The sequence below is a fragment of the Littorina saxatilis genome, linkage group LG1 (genome assembly GCF_037325665.1).
Source record: "Littorina saxatilis isolate snail1 linkage group LG1, US_GU_Lsax_2.0, whole genome shotgun sequence".
Taxonomy (NCBI): domain Eukaryota; kingdom Metazoa; phylum Mollusca; class Gastropoda; order Littorinimorpha; family Littorinidae; genus Littorina; species Littorina saxatilis.
This window is the reverse complement of record NC_090245.1, coordinates 4,654,349-4,673,431: the sequence shown is the minus strand read 5'-3', so window position 1 is coordinate 4,673,431 and position 19,083 is coordinate 4,654,349. Positions and strand designations below refer to the sequence as shown.

The window sequence follows — 19,083 nt, the reverse complement described above, 5'->3', positions numbered from 1 at the left end:
TAAAAATAGAAACTGGAAGACATCATAACATCCAAAGAGAAAATCGTTTGTGTATGGTATGTAACATTGTTGAAGATGAATATCATCTTCTGGATGAATGCGTAAAATTCCATGAAAGTAGAGAAAAGTTTAAAAAAGACGTAACTAATATTGATGTAGATTATATTAATTATAAACCAAGTGAAATATTTATGGACAAAGATGTTCAAATATGTCTCGGAAGGTTTGTCGCAGAATGCTTTAGAATTCATAGCAATGTGTCAATAACCTTTTTGGTTTGAGGACAATAAACATTTGTTCTTGTTCTTGTTCTTGTTCTTAGGCCTACATACGCAAGCACACACACACACACCCACACACACACACACACGCACCATCACACACACGCACTTACACACACACACCATACACACACCACACACGCACGCACGCACATACACACACACACACACACGCACTTACACACACACACCATACACACACCACACACGCACGCACGCACATACACACACACACACATTTATTTTTCTGAAGTCGGTGGAGCAGAAAGGCCATGCGGAAAATCCAAGCTGAAAGTATTTTTCCGTGTGTAATATAATTCACCACACGAGCAGAACACAATAAGGAAAATGAACCTCAATACAGGCTGTAAATCTGTACAAATCTGTAATGGGGTCGCATTAAAGGTACAGTTCTTTTCTTAGTGAAAAAAATAATTAGGTAACCATCTCAGCTGTGCCAAGGCTTTCACAAAGGTTAAGGAACACCCCTTCACTCGGACTGATACCACAATTCAACATACTTACTTCTTTCTCCGCAGAGTGATTTTTTAATATTTTTTTTATAACGTATCAATGTATCAGATTGATAATAGTGTCTGTTAAGAAAATAATTAAAACGACATCAACAACAACGAAAAGGCACACACACAAAGTATCCCCTCTGCACGGAAAGCACCAAGGGTCTTGATATCACGCAGGAAGTGCCTAGTGAATTTGATATCGTGCAGGAAGTGCCTAGTGAATTTGATATCGTGCAGGAAGTGCCTAGTGAATTTGATATCGTGCAGGAAGTGCCTAGTGAATTTGATATCGTGCAGGAAGTGCCTAGTGAATTTGATATCGTGCAGGAAGTGCCTAGTGAATTTGATATCGTGCAGGAAGTGCCTAGTGAATTTGATATCGTGCAAGAAGTGCCTAGTGAATTTGATATCGCGCAGGAAGTGCCTAGTGAATTTGATATCGTGCAGGAAGTGCCTAGTGAATTTGATATCGCGCAGGAAGTGCCTAGTGAATTTGATATCGCGCAGGAAGTGCCTAGTGAATTTGATATCGCGCAGGAAGTGCCTAGTGAATTTGATATCGCGCAGGAAGTGCCTAGTGAATTTGATATCGCGCAGGAAGTGCCTAGTGAATTTGATATCGCGCAGGAAGTGCCTAGTGAATTTGATATCGCGCAGGAAGTGCCTAGTGAATTTGATATCGTGCAGGAAGTGCCTAGTGAATTTGATATCGTGCAGGAAGTGCCTAGTGAATTTGATATCGCGCAGGAAGTGCCTAGTGAATTTGATATCGTGCAGGAAGTGCCTAGTGAATTTGATATCGCGCAGGAAGTGCCTAGTGAATTTGATATCGCGCAGGAAGTGCCTAGTGAATTTGATATCGCGCAGGAAGTGCCTAGTGAATTTGATATCGCGCAGGAAGTGCCTAGTGAATTTGATATCGCGCAGGAAGTGCCTAGTGAATTTGATATCGCGCAGGAAGTGCCTAGTGAATTTGATATCGTGCAGGAAGTGCCTAGTGAATTTGATATCGTGCAGGAAGTGCCTAGTGAATTTGATATCGTGCAGGAAGTGCCTAGTGAATTTGATATCGTGCAGGAAGTGCCTAGTGAATTTAATATCGTGCAGGAAGTGCCTAGTGAATTTGATATCGTGCAGAAAGTGCCTAGTGAATTTGATATCGTGCAGGAAGTGCCTAGTGAATTTGATATCGTGCAGGAAGTGCCTAGTGAATTTGATATCGCGCAGGAAGTGCCTAGTGAATTTGATATCGCGCAGGAAGTGCCTAGTGAATTTGATATCGCGCAGGAAGTGCCTAGTGAATTTGATATCGCGCAGGAAGTGCCTAGTGAATTTGATATCGCGCAGGAAGTGCCTAGTGAATTTGATATCGCGCAGGAAGTGCCTAGTGAATTTGATATCGCGCAGGAAGTGCCTAGTGAATTTGATATCGCGCAGGAAGTGCCTAGTGAATTTGATATCGCGCAGGAAGTGCCTAGTGAATTTGATATCGCGCAGGAAGTGCCTAGTGAATTTGATATCGCGCAGGAAGTGCCTAGTGAATTTGATATCGCGCAGGAAGTGCCTAGTGAATTTGATATTGTGCAGGAAGTGCCTAGTGAATTTGATATCGTGCAGGAAGTGCCTAGTGAATTTGATATCGCGCAGGAAGTGCCTAGTGAATTTGATATCGTGCAGGAAGTGCCTAGTGAATTTGATATCGCGCAGGAAGTGCCTAGTGAATTTGATATCGTGCAGGAAGTGCCTAGTGAATTTGATATCGCGCAGGAAGTGCCTAGTGAATTTGATATCGCGCAGGAAGTGCCTAGTGAATTTGATATCGCGCAGGAAGTGCCTAGTGAATTTGATATCGCGCAGGAAGTGCCTAGTGAATTTGATATCGCGCAGGAAGTGCCTAGTAAATTTGATATCGTGCAGGAAGTGCCTAGTGAATTTGATATCGTGCAGGAAGTGCCTAGTGAATTTGATATCGTGCAGGAAGTGCCTAGTGAATTTGATATCGTGCAGGAAGTGCCTAGTGAATTTAATATCGTGCAGGAAGTGCCTAGTGAATTTGATATCGTGCAGAAAGTGCCTAGTGAATTTGATATCGTGCAGGAAGTGCCTAGTGAATTTGATATCGTGCAGGAAGTGCCTAGTGAATTTGATATCGCGCAGGAAGTGCCTAGTGAATTTGATATCGCGCAGGAAGTGCCTAGTGAATTTGATATCGCGCAGGAAGTGCCTAGTGAATTTGATATCGCGCAGGAAGTGCCTAGTGAATTTGATATCGCGCAGGAAGTGCCTAGTGAATTTGATATCGCGCAGGAAGTGCCTAGTGAATTTGATATCGTGCAGGAAGTGCCTAGTGAATTTGATATCGTGCAGGAAGTGCCTAGTGAATTTGATATTGTGCAGGAAGTGCCTAGTGAATTTGATATCGTGCAGGAAGTGCCTAGTGAATTTGATATCGTGCAGGAAGTGCCTAGTGAATTTGATATCGCGCAGGAAGTGCCTAGTGAATTTGATATCGCGCAGGAAGTGCCTAGTGAATTTGATATCGCGCAGGAAGTGCCTAGTGAATTTGATATCGTGCAGGAAGTGCCTAGTGAATTTGATATCGTGCAGGAAGTGCCTAGTGAATTTGATATCGCGCAGGAAGTGCCTAGTGAATTTGATATCGTGCAGGAAGTGCCTAGTGAATTTGATATCGTGCAGGAAGTGCCTAGTGAATTTGATATCGTGCAGGAAGTACCTAGTGAATTTGATATCGTGCAGGAAGTGCCTAGTGAATTTGATATCGTGCAGGAAGTGCCTAGTGAATTTAATATCGTGCAGGAAGTGCCTAGTGAATTTGATATCGTGCAGAAAGTGCCTAGTGAATTTGATATCGTGCAGGAAGTGCCTAGTGAATTTGATATCGTGCAGGAAGTGCCTAGTGAATTTGATATCGCGCAGGAAGTGCCTAGTGAATTTGATATCGCGCAGGAAGTGCCTAGTGAATTTGATATCGCGCAGGAAGTGCCTAGTGAATTTGATATCGCGCAGGAAGTGCCTAGTGAATTTGATATCGCGCAGGAAGTGCCTAGTGAATTTGATATCGCGCAGGAAGTGCCTAGTGAATTTGATATCGTGCAGGAAGTAGTTTATGAATTTTTATTTTTATTTTTATTTTTTTTATTCTCTTTTTGTACAGTTTTATTTTTTATTTTTACATGTATATGGTGTACATTACAGGACATCACCTAACCGAAAAGACAGAATCATATAACAGAAAAGCACACTTGGACAATTACAACATACATGGGGTGGGAGGATGGAATGGGGAGAGGGGATGTTCAGTGGTTTGGTGGTCGCATTATCAAAAGGTTTTAAGAACGATGAATTTTAGTTTTGAAGAAAAAAATCTCACCTGAAGGAAACAAATGTCTCCCTTCTTTTAAAATCACAAATTTATAATAGGAAATTAACTGCATCAGAAAGATTAAGCTGTGCAATGACGAAAAAACAACTTCTCCCACCCAGCTTTAACAGAGAAGCAGTAGAAAAGAATGTTACAATCTTACCGACTGAGGAGGTTGGAACAGCCATAAACAAGGCTGACCTTGAAAGTACCAGTACTCAGAAAACTGTGAGATCTCTTACAGTGTTTCTACGCACATCACTCACAAACAGGCAGGAAATAAGCAGACGATTTAAACAGTTCGCACCTGCATGAACCATTCTCCACCCTTCTTAGTCGTAGCCATACAACATCAACCCTAGGCATCTTTCAATTTCATACAGTTGACAGCGCCTTCGGAGGACGCCATTTTGGATGCGTCGTCTGCACTCAGTTGGTCTGAGCTTCGACAACATTATTATGCAGTCCGTCGACGCCAAAAAATACCTGGAAGCTTTCTTGGACACAGAAAATCAGCCAGAGGACTTCACTGATACAGCCTGGCGCACTTCAGTTCCTGCCATCGTTCAGAATTGCCAAATCGCACAGTCAAAAAGTCTACGCCGGACTGATGAAGTAACTGGGACTTTTGTACTTCGCTGTTCCTTCCAACTCCACTGAACTTGTTAGCCTTTGCTTGTGATCTGTTTAGACCGTATATTTTTGTTCTGTTTGCATTTTAAATGCGTTATTTTTGTCTGAGAAAAAGAAACTGTTACTGAAAAATAAAAGTAAGAGCAACGAAGTTCAGTGCGAAAGCAGGAAAAGACAAATCTAACATTTCCAACATGGCAGTAGCCTCCCTTGCGTTTGTCCGACTTCTGGAGACACAGGTTAATGGTTCCTACTGTTCCGAAATCGAATGCGATAAAATCTTTATCGTTAGATTTGACCGTGATATCAACATTTATCAGTCTGAATGTCTCGAAAGGCTGAATCATATCAGATCGAGGCGATAACTAATAATATTTAGGCGGCCAGCCGAGACTACGAAATAGTGCATGTTTGTGTGCGTTCAATTATAAACAAGAAGAGCAAACGCTCGATCGAGTCACTTTCGCAGTTCTGAATATTATATGAGGCATCAGATGGACAGGAAGAAATTGCTATTCACAACACAATACAGATGTAAATAATTTGATGTAAAGAATAATCCTATAAAGTTTGAATCAAATCCGATGAATAGTTTCAGAGATATGATATTTCAATTTTTTTCCTTCAAGACATACCTGTGACCTTGAAAAAGGTCAAAGGTCACCAAAGCAGACGTCAAAGTGTAGAGGTCACTGGGAGTCACGTTCACATAAAATTTGAGCCCGGTCACTTTTATAGTTTCCGAGAAAAGCCCAACGTTAAGTTGTGTGTTGCCGAACAGAAAAGGCTAGTTATCTCCCTTGTTTTTCTGATAACGTTCGTAAAAGGCTACAGATGTAAATACTTTGATGTAAAGAATAATCCTACAAAGTTTCAATCACATCCGATGAACTTTGTCAAAGATATAAAATGTCTAATTTTTCCTTTGACGCTGACCTGTGACCTTGAAAAAGGTCAAAGGTCAACGAAACCATCGTTAAAGTGTAGAGGTCATTGGAGGTCACGACTAAACAAAATATGAGCCGGATCGCTTTGATAGTTTCCGAGAAAAGTCCAACGTTAAGGTGGTGTCTACGGACGGCCGGCCGGCCGGACGGCCGGCCGGACAGACTAACACTGACCGATTACATAGAGTCACTTTTTCTCAAGTGACTCAAAAACCCAAAGGAATTCTGACCAGAATCGATCGATACATAAATGTTATTTGTATTTTTGACCAAAATATGACATTTTACAGATCTCGACAGTCATTGTTCACCTCGACCGCCAGCTCGGTCTCGGGGGAACACTGACTGTCTCGATCGGTGTAAAATGTCATATTTTGGTCAAAAATACAAATAACGTAAAATGACCCCAAAAAACCTGTCGGTCTTGTCTGTTTGGCACACTTGGGTACTTATAGTTTTTATTCCCATGGCTTTCGTTACGAAAATTTTTCTGGTGTTTGTGAGCTTAAGAGACGACTAGGGAATATTCAATGCATCGTTATTTTATCTCAAACGCAACGGTTTACTAAAACATGTTTCATATCAATGATAAGTAATTAACAGATACACACACACACACACACACACACACACACACACACACACACACACACACACACACACACACACACACACAGACATGCAGGTAGACAGGCAGACAGACAAGGCAGGCAAACAAACACAAGCCGGCACGCACACACACACACACACACACACACACACACACACACACACACACACACACACACACACACACACAGACATATACTCACACACACAAACACACACACACAAATGCAAACAAGTCAAATAAAGGAAGTTCTTGTTTATTCGAAGCCCACACGTGGACTGTGATTACATATATATATAAGAGTGCCTTTGATTTAATATATTACATTATCATTTTGGATGCGTCGTAAGCGAGACTGAGCTTCGACAACATTATAATAATGCAGTCCGCCGATACCGTCAAATACCTGGAAGCTTTCTTGGGCACAGAAAATGAGCCAGAGGACTTCGCTGATACTGCCCGACGCACTTCAGTTCCTGCCATCGTTCAGAATTGCCAAATCGAACAGTCAAACAAGTCGCGTAAGGCGAAAATACAATATTTAGTCAAGTAGCTGTCGAACTCACAGAATGAAACTGAACGCAATGCCATTTTTCAGCAAGACCGTATACTCGTAGCATCGTCAGTCCACCGCTCATGGCAAAGGCAGTGAAATTGACAAGAAGAGCGGGGTAGTAGTTGCGCTAAGAAGGATAGCACGCTTTTCTGTCCCTCTCTTTGTTTTAACTTTCTGAGCGTGTTTTTAATCCAAACATATCATATCTATATGTTTTTGGAATCAGGAACCGACAAGGAATAAGATGAAAGTGTTTTTAAATTGATTTGGACAATTTAATTTTGATAATAATTTTTATATATTTAATTTTCAGAGCTTGTTTTGAATCCGAATATAACATATTTATATGTTTTTGGAATCAGAAAATGATGGAGATTAAGATAAACGTAAATTTGGATCGTTTTATAAATTTTTATTTTTTTTTACAATTTTCCGATTTTTAATGACCAAAGTCATTAATTAATTTTTAAGCCACCAAGCTGAAATGCAATACCGAACCCCGGGCTTCGTCGAAGATTACTTGACCAAAATTTCAACCAATTTGGTTGAAAAATGAGGGCGTGACAGTGCCGCCTCAACTTTCACGAAAAGCCGGATATGACGTCATCAAAGACATTTATCAAAAAAATGAAAAAAACGTTCGGGCATTTCATACCCAGGAACTCTCATGTCAAATTTCGTAAAGATCGGTCCAGTAGTTTAGTCTGAATCGCTCTACACACACACACAGACAGACGCACATACACCATACCCTCGTTTCGATTCCCCCTCGATGTTAAAATATTTAGTCAAAACTTGACTAAATATAAAAAGAGTACGACTGAGGAAGTAACTGGGACATTCTTCGCTGTTCCTTCTTACTGGCAACTCCACTGAACTTGTCAGCCTTTGTTGGTGATCTGTTTTGACCGTATAATTTGTTCTTTTTTCATTATAAAGGCCTTATTTTGTCTGAGAAAAAGAACCAGTTACTGAAAAATAAAAGTAAGAGCAGCAAAGTTACGAAAGCAGGAAAAGACAATCCAACATTTCCAACATTAAATACAACGCAGTAGCCTCCCTTCCGTTTGTTTGACTTCTCAGGTAGGTTTATGATTCCTACTGTTCCGACATCGAATGCGATACAATCGTTATCGTTAGATTTGACTGTGATATCAACATTTATCAGTCTGAATGTCTCGAAAGGCTGAATCATATCAGATCAGATCTCGATCTGATATGATTTCAGCTTTCTCGTTAACAGAACCCAGTCAGTCCGCTTTCAGACAGCTCTCTCTTCCCTTAGGTCTACCTCCATAGGCTCTCCACAGGGTACAGTTATCTCCCCTGTGTTGTTCACACTCTACACTAACGACTGCAGTGGCACTGACTCCACCCTTCTTATCAAATATTCAGATGATACAGCGCTAGAAGATCTCTCCAATAGTGACGCAACTTACTTTGCAGAAGTAGAACGTTTCAACGCCTGGTGTAAAGACAACTTTTTAGACCTAAATGTGACAAAGACCAAAGAACTTCTGATAGACTTTAGAAGAAACCCTGCCCCTGTCCCTGACCTGATGATTGATGGTGTGACTGTTGAGCGTGTGACTGAATATAAGTATCTTGGCACAGTTATCGATGATAAGCTGTCCTTCAATGCAAACACCACCCTCATACACAAAAAATGTCAGTCACGCATCTACTGCCTTCAGAAACTTAGGAAGTTGAATGTGAACCCTTCTATCCTTCAAACTTTCTACCGCTCTTTCATCGAGTCTGTCATCACTTTTGGTTTTGTGTCCTGGTATGGAGGTCTGAGTGTGAAGAACAGGAATGTCTTAGTGCGAATGGTGAATGTCAGTAGCAAGGTGATTGGCAGGCAGCAAGCAAGTGTGGAGTCCCTGTATGAAAAGCGTGTGGTGAGAAAGAGTAGGCGGATAGCTTCAGATAGGTCCCATGTCCTTGCCCACCTCTATGAACTCCTTCCCTCTGGCCGTAGACTTCGCACGCACAAAGCTAGGACACTCAGGCTGCAAAACAGCTTCATCCCCAAATCCATCACCCTTGGCAACATGTAAACACATCCACATACCCGACTCAGCCCCTCTTCTGCCAGTGCAATCAGTAGTAATGTACATGTATGTATTGGTTTTATGTACGTCCGTATTTTTTCTGTGATATATTGTATGCTATGATTTTTTGCAATGATGTTTAGCCATAGTCCGTTATACGCGTAGGTGTGCGAGAATATGTAAGCGCAGTGCTTTAAAGATGTTCATGTGGGAATGTGTAAGTGGGCGTAGTCGAATGTCCATGTGGGAATGTGTAAGTGGAGCATATAAGAATGCCCATGTGTGAATGTGTCAGTGGAGCGTATAAGAATGTGTAAGTGGAGCGTGGTCGAATGTCCATGTGTGAATGGGTAAGTTGAGCGTATAAGAATGTCCATGTGTGCGATGTGTAAGTGAGACATGGATGTGTTCATGACTGAATGCGTAAGCACAATGCAAGGAATGGCCAGAAAGGTATGTGGGAGGTGTGTTTATAACCTGCCCTGTTATATAGTGCTATATGTCTTATGTAAAAACAATGTCCTGTTTGTATTATTGTTATGTACCACGCCTGAATTTCTCTATGAGATAATAAAGTATTCTTATTCTTATTCTTATTCTTATAAATGTTGATATCACAATCAAATCGCCGAGATCTGATATGATTCAGCCTTTCGAGACATTCAGACTGATAAATGTTGATATCACAGTCAAATCTAACGATAACTAATAATATCACACTGTACAAAACAGTATATAAAAACAAGTCGCGTAAGGCGAAAATACAATATTTAGTCAAGTAGCTGTCGAACTCACAGAATGAAACTGAACGCAACGCAACGCAGCAAGACCGTATACTCGTAGCATCGTCACTCCACCGCCCGTGGCAAAGGCAGTGCCCGTGGAATTGACAAGAAGAGCGGGGTATTCGTTGCGCTGAGAAGGATAGCAGGCTTTTCTGTACCTCTCTTCGTTTTAACTTTCTGAGCGTGTTTTTAATCCAAACATATCATATCTATATATTTTTGGAATCAGGAACCGACAAGGAATAAGATGAAAGTGTTTTTAAATTGATTTCAAAAAAATTTTGATAATAATTTTTATATATTTAATTTTCAGAGCTTGTTTTTAATCCGAATATAACATATTTATATGTTTTTGGAATCAGCAAATGATGGAGAATAAGATAAACGTAAATTTGGATCGTTTTATAAATTTTTATTTTTTTTTACAATTTTCAGATTTTTAATGACCAAAGTCATTAATTAATTTTTAAGCCACCAAGCTGAAATGCAATACCGAAGTCCGGGCTTCGTCGAAAATTACTTGACCAAACTTTCAACCAATTTGGTTGAAAAATGAGGGCGTGACAGTGCCGCCTCAACTTTCACGAAAAGCCGGATATGACGTCATCAAAGACATTTATCAAAAAAATGAAAAAAACGTTCGGGGATTTCATACCCAGGAACTCTCATGTCAAATTTCATAAAGATCGGTCCAGTAGTTTAGTCTGAATCGCTCTACACACACACACACACACACACACACACGCACACACGCACGCACACACGCACATACACCACGACCCTCGTTTCGATTCCCCCTCGATGTTAAAATATTTAGTCAAAACTTGACTAAATATAAAAAGATGAAAGACGTTCCACAACACTCACACACACCCGCTCGCACGCACGCATGCACCCCTTTTTCACAACTTGTAGTAGGGTTTGGGACTTAGCACATGGTGGCCGCCAGTTTTTAGTCTCGGCTATCCCATTTGTGGGGGGGAACTCAAACTATTTTGGTTGGAAAACACGTGAACAATTCACGACTTTTTTCCGTGACCTTTCGGATTTCATGGGGGCTGCCATTTTGTTCTCATCTCCTCAGTGTGTTCCGGTCTGAAACCGGTTTAAAACACCACTAGGCGGAAACCCCAAAACAATGACGGCCGCCTTTTTCGAAATAACATTTTCAGAGATTGTACACAAAAACAACGCCCGAACGGAAAGACAGAATGTGTCTTTCGCTAGATTGCAAGTCAGGCTTTTCACTTTTCCGATGAAGACAACCGCTGAGAGTGAAGAAACGACGCTGTTCGACTTCAAAATCTCCAGTCGCAGACGACCTTCGCTTTCGCAGTACAGTCTATAGGCAGGTGCAATGTTACTCATTTTGATCAGCTCGTTTACGTATATTTTTTGCATTCAGATCAATTAGAATGATTGGAATCAAAGCAGGAATAACTTCGGCATGCACTGAAATGCATTTATTTGGCGAAATCAGTACAGCAGTAAGCTAGATTTTTTCCCTTCAGTTTGTTTGCGTGACTGAATTTTGTCTTCAAGAATGTACCACTTGCTTGATTTTGATTGTTTGTTCAGCTCATTGGCACGAAATGCATCTTGCAAAATATCAATTTGTTGAATGAAAACGGAATAAGTGACGTTCTAACATTTATCTGCTTGCAAAAACAATCGCAAGGATAGATCTATCTGCTTCATTGACAGACAGATTTTCATTGAATTTAAAAAGCATGACTCGGTTTGCAGGCTCTCCGATTAGATCTATCTAGTGTTTGTGTTCTTAGATTTATTGGCCATGTGGGCTGTTTACGATCATAACACAGTGTTGGTTCAGTTGTGCTGGTGCAATCTGCAGATCAAAGGGGATTGACCACATGGTGATGCAGTGATCAATGCAACTTGTGTTCACCACTCAATGCCTTCTACCAATCTCAATGGCAAAACGAAAGGTACAGTAATGCTTGTGATTTCACATTATGTAATGTCTCTGGCGATCAACATAGTTTTTAACTCTAGTCTAACTGATCATGCTTATTACTATTAGTATTCAATTACATACGATATATTCTCCGCCCCAGCTCCACCCTCACCCCATAGCACTGCCAATCAGCCTCTACACTACAGTCCAACAACTACACCTCTAAAAGCCCCCCCCCCCCCCCCTACCCTCCGTGCAACATATGGTCATAGGGAGTGCTCTAATTGTTCCAGAACATACCCGACCACACTCATACACAGGGTACTGACAAAGGAACTTTTTTTTCAGTCTCCATCAGGGCTGTCACCTAATATATATGCAGACAGGTGTAACGGACGTTTTAGCAGCCACTGTACCACACATGTCATAAGGTAAATATAGGTATGTTAGTATATTTACAAACTGTTCACTCTGTTGGTTTTTTTTGCAGCATTTATTCAGAAACTCTGTAAATTGTGGCAATTACATATGCAGACGTTCAACGTATTATTGAAGAAATAGAATCAAAATTGGTTTATTAAGTATTTGAATTTTGATCATGTGATCAGAGAAACAGTTTCTTGAACAGCTAAGCTACAAGTGAAGTACAAGGACAACAACATAAACAGGTGACTGGAGACTCAGGCATTGTTTTAAAAAAAAATATGCACAGCAATGTTTACTCAGTACTGGGGGGGGGGGGGGGGTGGATTTAAAGTGTTCTTTTGGCTTCCAGAGAGGTGCTACGCCTGTTAAGATGGAAATGAAATAGAATAGTTGATGGTAAGGGTTATCACAAAACAGCAAGGATAATGTTGCATGCCTGTATTTTCAGTTTGAGTTTAAACAAAAATTAAATACTAGTTTTCTGATTAGCTATAATTCACGTGAGAATATTATAAGATGCTACCTTTTTTAATTTTTTTTTATAAGATTAGCTCATTGAGTCTGACAGGAACATAATTGAGGAATGCTTATAATTTCTTGGCCAGCTAAAAAAAAAATTAAAACCCTTGAAATGAAGTTTACGCAGGTTAGATGTGAGGATATCTTAATTGGGATAATACATTTACCAGTAATTACAACGAGAGATTTACTTAGAAAAACTGAAGTCATTCATAAACATTAATTATGATTACAATCACAGAGTAAGGGGAAACATGGCCTTTGGTCTGGAACAGCAGCTGGAATGGTCTACTTGTCAAACCTGCCTGAATGTGCTTTTTTATTTTTGTATACCTAGTGTGAACGACGTTTAGGTATTTGCAGACTAATTATTGTATTGCTGTTGTTTGTTTGTGAGTTATGTTATGGTGTGTCCTAAATTGGTCGGAATTTGTTGTGTAACAGTATTTTCTCATTTGTAATTTGTTTCTCCATGACCCCAGAGGAACAGACTTCATATCAAAACCTTGAGACCCTGAAAATACTTGCATACTAAATTTTTTTTTTTATTGGGGATAGGCAAGCTCTTGAATTCTTCAAGTCTTGAGAAACTTTCCAGTCTGATATACATGTACCAGAAAAAAGTGTGATCCTAACAATAACATGAATACTTAATTCAATATGTGCAGGAGCTACTTCGGCAGACCCATATGGCTAGTATAACAATGCAGGGAAGGTGAGTTCATTGATTTATGTTTTTTCCACCTTTTCTGTGTTTGATGTCAGCCGTGATTACCCAATGAGAACTTCAAAACATGTTGCTGACTTGCGAAAACCCAACCATGACATCTGATGTAGTTGTGTAGCCCATCTAGAGGATAGAACATCTAATTTCGTGATAGCATAGCAATGTTGTGTACCTGACTAAATCTCTGCACATCACAGTGAAGTCTTACTTTATGATCATATGATTCAATACCCCCCCCCCCTCCCCCCGACTAAACAACGAAGAGCAGGCACTACACACTCACATAACTACCAACTCCACAATGTCATTTCAGAATCAAGCATAGCGATCAGGAGAATGAAAGGATTCACCAGTGCTCCGCCACTCGGTTGGATAGCCATCACTATGCACAACAAAATCCATTATTGAGGGTTTCTTGGTCGTTTCTGAAGCTAGGGCTTGGAAGCTTCACATACAAATATTCCTAAGAAAAATCCTTGTCCTTGAGTAAGATTCCCAGTGAATGGGGCCGAAAACAACAAAAATGAATACTATTTTTTTTTTAAATCAAAACATTGTTAAATTTGTTATCTTACTCATTGTGAAAGTCTGACCAAATCTGCGACATTGAGGCAAACAAGTTGGGGTGGGCCTTTAACTAAATACTCTGAAACCAGCAGCTGCTTTAAGTAATTGTATGTGTGTTGTCATTATGTACTGCTTGCACTAAATGCATTTTCTTTATCTCCTCAGAATCGAGCCACCCAGAGAAAGACCATTGACATGCAGGGCGCATAGTAAAACATATAGAATTATGGCGTGCAAGTCGGTCGACAGGTGCCAGCCATTATCATCATAACAAGCAATGCAGATCATAGTTCCTTATGTTTTATGTTGTGCACAAGTCCCTAGATCTGCTTTAATTTTAATGTAGAATTTCATTATCAGATAATTTGAAACATTTTGTTTAATTAAATTGTAAATACGTCCAAGTCAATTTGCAGCATTTTTTCTTTATTGTTCTTCTATATACCCTTAAAACTAACACATAGTAAAAACAAGAAATGTTTGTTCAAGGGAGATCATCTAAAGCTTTTTTTTTTTTTAATCTGTAAAATTGCATAGTGACATCCTCCAAAAATAAAATGTCTTAAGAATAAAGGTATCTACACGGGTTGTCTACCTATTTCTTGATAGCTTTGCTTTTAAGTATAACTTTTTTTCTCAGAATATTTTTTTTAATAAGTTTTATTCAAGGGAGGCAATAAAAAATATTTACAAAAATGTGTCCAATTGTGTGCTTACAAATATTAACATTTCTTGTAGCCCCAAGAAGTGTGTTTTGTCTTGTAACTATTGTGATTTGAGAGCTTTAGCACTGAATGCTTTGCGTCCTAGTGTGAATAGCATTGTAAAGCTTGCCTCTTGCTAATTTAGAGCAGTAGAATAGAAAGCAGCCTACTCCACAATCTTCTTTCATATTCTGTGCATACTCCTTGACAAGAGAACCACGAGATTTGTTTTTATTCCGATGTTGCCTTTTCTATTCAATTAAATACTTAAATCCTACGTGCAACACAAACCTTTTTTGTGTTGGTTTGTTTGTTTATTTTTATATTTTGTAAGTATAGACCGTACTAGAGACCAGTCTTTCACCGCCGTATGATTGATCTGGAAATCTCCGCTAAGCAGTTCAATAACATAATTAGTACATGGCTAAAGCATTTTTGCTACTCCACTCAAAATATGTCTAACTACGCACTCGTACTCTCTCCCTAACATAACACTTGTTCATGCAAAATTGTTTGCGGATTAGTAAAATTTGCGGGAAATATTGAATTGCGAATTTTTTTAAATTTTTGTTGTTGAAAATTACGTAATCTTCAAAATAGATGAGTGTTTACTGAAGCGATAAACTATTTATACAAGTTAATAAGAATGGTTTGTAAGATCAAATACAAACCAGCAATACAACTGCTGTCGATAGATTACCCCCCTTGACTTCTCTGTCTGTTGGGTCAAACTACGCCAGACATTTCTCTTCTAGTGGCTCCATAGCATGAGATACAGGCTCCGAGGCAGAAACTGCTTCGTTCTGAACTTGAATACATCGGTTCCTCTCAGTTACATAGTCTTTTAATTCCTTCTGTCGTTTCAATGCAACAGGTAATCAAGCCTGTGAGTGTTGCATACTGTATCAAGTTCTGGTGTATTACTATTAGCGATCGAAAAGTTTACGAGGTAGTTGCAGAATCGATGTTTGTACGTACCTTTCTGGTCAGTTATCAGGAGATAAAAATTAAAAACAAATGACATGTATGCAACATAAGAGGCTAAAAGGCTAAGAAACTTGATGCCTCATCTGTCTCGGTTGCTAGTCTTCATCGTTCATACTCATAGCATATAGCAATACCATTTGTTGTGTAGAATCAATATGTTATTTTTTTCTGAAATAAAATATTCACGAAGAGGGTTCGATTCTGATCGAGTGAATATATGTGTCAAAAGCTGAATAAAACAATGCGTTTGTCTTTGACTGGTGAAGTAGAGCTGAAGCTTTTTGTGCTGGATGTAAGCTTAGTTGGTTTTATCACACACACACACACACACACACACACACACAACCCTGATGTTTGTCAAAAATGTTGCATGTTCCTGCTTCACAAATGCCTGCACAAAAGCACACGGATTAATCTACCACTGCAACACCACAGCCCCACACATTTATCCAAAAGTTGTCTGAATATCAATACTGGCAATGATCTTGGTATTGAACGGGGAACTCTACTTTCATGGCGTATGTGGTCTAGGTCTCATTTTATACATGCTAAACCACCCTTACAAAATAAAAGCCACACATCGTGTAAGCTAATCGACTAAGCAAAAACCAGACACGCGAACAAACAAAAAACGAATACTTTGATTTTCAACAAACTTAATAACAGATTTAGGTAAATAATCATGCCATGCAAGGAACATTTCTATTGAATTCGGTCGATGCTTAGATCTAGAAAAACACCAGCTCACTTTATGGGGATTTGAATAGTGCTGTTTCATGAGTTCCAGATCTAGACTGACAAGGTAGTAGAACATTTATTTTTAGCTTGCAAAATTGAACTTGCCCTGCAGTCACCTTAAAGGCACAGTACGCCTCCCGTAAACCATCACAGATACTGTCAGGCTTTTACACACAGTACAAACACCCTTCCATTTGAACGCTCACCAAACGGGAACATCCTAGGTGCCCTACGTAAAGAGCGAGCAATTTTCAAAGAATTTATTTTTGCGTGGTTTATCTTACCCCTGAGCCATCGTGAACCCGTGTGATCCAGTTTCCCTTTTTCACAATGCAGTCGTCAGTTTGTAATTTGAATGGGGCTCGCTGTGAGCTTATCTGCAATAGCACGTTATGTACCTCTGACTTTTCACGAAAAAAACGAATGTGATTCATAAGAACTCTAGCGATGGCTTTTGACTGCCTATAAACCGTCATCTGCTATGAAAATCACGACCTTGCGTGACCCGGCTTTCGGGCTTTTCAAACTTTCAAAACTTCGAATTGTACTGATCTTGTCTTGATGAAAAAAGAATTCTTTTATTATTTAAGAATGTTTGTGTAACAAGCTGAGAATTTATTATTTAGATTTTAAAAGTTAGGTCTAGCGCCAAAACGCACCACGGTCCAAATCATTCTGATAATCATCGCCCCACGGCTATCGCCAGTTGAAGGGAAGTAACTCATTTTTGACCTGAGTTCAGGATGGGTCCGATTGAGATGGAGACAATCCGAAAAATTATTTCTTTGAAAATTGCTCGCTCTTTACGTAGGGCACCTAGGATGTTCCCGTTCGGTGAGTGTTCAAATGGAAGCGTGTTTGTACTGTGTGTAAAAGCCTGACAGTATCAGTGATGGTTTACGGGAGGCTTACTGCCCGGGCGTGATTTCCGGTATCATAACAGCCGTCCAGCACCAAAACGAGGCGCCATTGTTGTAGCAGGCCAAGTCCACGAAAATAAATTCTTTGAAAATTTCTCACGCTCGACAAAAAGCAGCCAGGATGTTCCCGTTCGGTGAGCGTTCAAATGGAAGTATGCTTGTACTGTATGTAGACGCTCGGGGAGCTCTGTGATGGTTTACGGGAGGCTTACTGTGCCTTTAAGTCGAACTGCTTTCCCTGCCACCGGGTGCAGCAGTTTGGCGGGGGGAGGGCCATAGAGTCGGCAAACTGGGAGTGGAACTTGACGAAATGTCACCTAGGGCCTAGTACGATAGCTTCTCTTCGGATTGACGTACAAACAGCGTCAGGGCCGCTTCAAACTTACATACGGATTACGATTCCTATCCCCAGTTTCTCATGTTGGTAACCACTGGCTATTTGTCAGATGTGTCATTCTCCCACATTTGAACGATGCTGTAGTGCGAGCCGGTCAAAATGCCCTTTAGTTGTCAAACCACGTTCTCTTTTTCCGCACAAACTGTTTTGCGTTCCGGACCGGAACACACTGAGGAGATGATCATTGACTATTTCTGATTGGACAATGATGCCAACGCCCACATGACCCTAGCTACAATGTCAAGGTCGGAAAGTCGTGAATACACAGACAATTTTAGATAAGAATTAAGAAAATATCGTCACAGTCACGTCAAATGAATCATTACGTCATGTTTTAAACAAAGGGACGTAATCGCTTCTCGTTTTTTCCCCGAGCTGAAAGTGACTGAGAATGTGTTGCTGCCTCCACGGGAAAAATAATCGGAAAGGGTGAAACATGTTTCCCACGCGGGTTCGCTTGTGCGCATACTATTCAACAAGATGGGATTACGAACACCGAATAAGTGTGAATTTTGTAATGAATTAGACACCCTTGAACAATTCTTTTCTAATTGCCAAGAGGTGATGAAGGGTTGGAAAATATGTAAAGATTTTGTACATAAGAAAATAAATTTTAACGCAATTTTGAATGAAAAAATCTTTTTTCTATTTTGAAGAAAATCTGAAAAATGATTATATTTATTTTGTGAATTATTGTATTGGAAAATTTAGATATGGGAAAAAGTTAGATAAGGGTGTACTATTGGAATTTGTGTTGAACATAAGGAGTACATTTATGGAATGATTAAACATTGTTTGTTTTTACATTTAGTCAAGTTTTGACTAAATGTTTTAACATAGAGGGAGAATCGAGACGAGGGTCGTGGTGTATGTGTGTGTGTGTGTGTGTGTGTGTGTGTGTGTGTGTGTGTGTGTGTGTGTGTGTGTGTGTGTGTGTGTCTGTGTGTCTGTGCGTGTGTGTGTGTAGAGCGATTCAGACCAAACTACTGGACCGATCTTTATGAAATTTTACATGAGAGTTCCTGGGAATGATATCCCCGGATGTTTTTTTCTTTTTCTCGATAAATACCTTTAATGACGTCATATCTGGCTTTTTGGAAAAGTTGAGGCGGCACTGTCACACCCTCATTTTTCAATCAAATTGATTGAAAATTTGGCCAAGCAATCTTCGACGAAGGCCGGACTTCGGTATTGCATTTCAGCTTGGTGGCTTAAAAATTAATTAATGACTTTGGTCATTACAAATCTGAAAAATTGTAAAAAAAAAATTTTTTTTATCAAACGATCCAAATTTACGTTCATCGTATTCTTCATCATTTTCTGATTCCAAAAACATATAAATATGTTATATTTGGATTAAAAACAAGCTCTGAACATTACAAATATAAAAATTATGATCAAAATTAAATTT

At 39.8% G+C, this 19,083-nt stretch overlaps 1 long non-coding RNA gene across 1 annotated transcript; it reads left to right on the top strand.

Moving 5' to 3' along the window:
* The first annotated feature begins 10,790 nt into the window (after positions 1–10,790).
* Positions 10,791–15,887, top strand: LOC138959759 (uncharacterized). Its single transcript, XR_011453793.1, has 5 exons — positions 10,791–11,117; positions 11,625–11,718; positions 12,036–12,118; positions 13,301–13,347; positions 14,092–15,887. It is a non-coding gene; the product is annotated as an uncharacterized lncRNA (long non-coding RNA).
* Positions 15,888–19,083: the final 3,196 nt, after the last annotated feature.